The sequence below is a fragment of the Hippoglossus hippoglossus genome, chromosome 3, assembly GCF_009819705.1.
Source record: "Hippoglossus hippoglossus isolate fHipHip1 chromosome 3, fHipHip1.pri, whole genome shotgun sequence".
In the NCBI taxonomy this organism is placed as follows: domain Eukaryota; kingdom Metazoa; phylum Chordata; class Actinopteri; order Pleuronectiformes; family Pleuronectidae; genus Hippoglossus; species Hippoglossus hippoglossus.
The window spans coordinates 503679-506178 of record NC_047153.1 but is presented as its reverse complement, the minus strand read 5'-3'; positions in this window follow the sequence as shown (position 1 = coordinate 506178).

Sequence of the window (2500 nt, the reverse complement as noted above, 5' to 3'; positions counted from 1 at the left end):
TGTCCCCAGTGTGGACAAAGATCCAGAACAGGAGCTGGAGCTCAGACAGCCGGTCAGAGCAGCACTGTACATGTGTCTGCTGATGTCTTCACTTCTGACAACAGCACATGTGGTTTTATTTTGTTCCTTCATACAGCATCAACATTTAACATCGTTAGAAAAGCACAAAGTTAAAAAGCTTTTATTTTCTGTAGTTTTTCTGTATCTGATGAAAACAATCAGCAGATTCTCAGATTCTCTGTCTCTGACATTGTTTCTTGTCTTTCAGCAGATCGTGGTCTGCAGGAGGTTTTAGATGAACATAAGCTCAGTGTGAGGAGGAGATGTGAACATGTGACTGAAGGAACTGATGAAACAGGAAGTAGAACCCTCCTCAACAGGATCTACACTGAGCTCTACATCACAGAGGGACAGAGTGAAGAGGTTAATACTCAACATGAGGTGAGGCAGCTTGAGACGGCTTCCAAGAGGAAGAGCCTCCACGACACTCCCATCAAGTGCCACGACATCTTTAAAGCTTCAACTGACCAGCAGAGCAGCATCAGGGTCGTCCTGACCAACGGCGTCGCTGGCGTTGGAAAAACCTTCTCGGTGCAGAAGTTCACTCTGGACTGGGCCGAGGGTTTAGAAAACCAAGATGTGGGTCTGCTGACTGTGCTTTCGTTCAGGGAGCTGAACCTGGTGAAAGACCAGCAGCACAGTCTTCTCACGCTGCTCCGTGTTTTCCATCCAGCGTTACAGAAGCTCACGGCAGAGACGCTCGCTGTCTGTAAACCTTTGTTCATCTTTGACGGCCTGGATGAAAGCAGACTTTCTCTGGACTTCAACCACAGGGAGCTTGTGTCTGATGTCACACAGAGGTCATCAGTCAACGTGCTGCTGACAAACCTCATCCGGGGGAATCTGCTTCCCTCGGCTCTCGTCTGGATAACCTCCAGACCTGCGGCGGCCAATCAGATCCCTCCTACATGTGTCGACAGGGTCACAGAAGTACGAGGCTTCACTGACGCCCAGAAGGAGGAGTACTTCAGGAGGAGATTCAGTGATGAAGAGCTGTGCAGCAGAATCATCTCACACATCAAGACGTCCAGGAGCCTCCACATCATGTGTCAAATCCCAGTCTTCTGCTGGATCAGTGCTACAGTTCTGGAGCACATGTTGACCACAGACCAGAGAGGAGAGCTGCCCAAGACCCTGACTGACCTGTACTCACACTTCCTGCTGGTTCAGACAAAGAGGAAGAACAACAAGTACGGTGAGGGACATGAGACGTCTCCACAGCAGCTGACGGAGGCTGACAGGGACGTTCTTCTGAAGCTGGGGAGGCTGGCACTTAAACATCTGGAGGAAGGAAACATCATGTTCTACCAAGAAGACCTGGAGCGGTGTGGTCTTAATGTCACGGAGGCCTCGGTGTACTCAGGAGTTTGTACTGAGATCTTTAGAAGAGAGTGTGTGATCTTCCAGAAATCAGTCTACTGCTTTGTTCATCTGAGCGTTCAGGAGTTTCTGGCTGCAGTCTACATGTTCCACTGTTACACCAAGAGGAACACAGAAGAACTCAACAACTTCTCGGGAACATATGGGGACACAGACAGTACCTTCTCCCTGGATCACCTCCTGAAGAGAACCATGGAGAAATCCCTCACCAGTACAAATGGTCATCTGGACCTGTTTGTTCGCTTCCTTCACGGCCTCAGTCTGGAGTCCAACCAGAGAGTCTTAGGAGGCCTGCTGGGTCGGACAGAGAACAATCCAGAGATCATCCAGAGAGTCATCAACAACCTGAAGGAGATGGACAGTGATTACATTTCTCCTGACAGAAGCATCAACATCTTCCACTCTCTGACTGAGATGAACGACCACTCAGTTCATCAGCAGATGCAACAGTTCCTGACGTCAGAGAACAGATCAAAGGAGAAACTCTCTGGGATCCACTGCTCAGCTCTGGCCTACATGCTGCAGATGTCAGAGGAGGTTCTGGATGAGTTGGACCTGGAGAAGTTCAACACAACCTACCGGGGTCGACGGAGACTGATCCCAGCTGTGAGGAACTGCAGGAAGGCTCGGTGAGTCCAGACATGATCAATAACATGTTCAATCAGTGGAGATGAGTCGTTCTTCAAATCCACTCAGTGTTAAATGATTCTCATTGTTTGGGGCAGCATGGTGTTGCAGTGGTCAACACTGTTAGTGCAGCCTTTCTCTGTGTGTGTGTGTGTGTGTGTGTGTATTTATACGTATGTATACGTAAATATATGTATACATTTGGTTTGTATATATACATTCTCATTGTTCTCATTTACATATAAGAGCAACTAGATCAGTGAAATCCAAGTGATCACTGCGCTGGAGTTTGCTGTATATTTATTTATATATATATAAGGGCTGTCAAAATTAACGTGTTAACGCGGGATTATTAATTTGTGGAATTAACGTGTTAATTATTTTAACGCATGCGCAGAAGGAGCCGCTCCATGAACCCATACCCCCCCCCCAC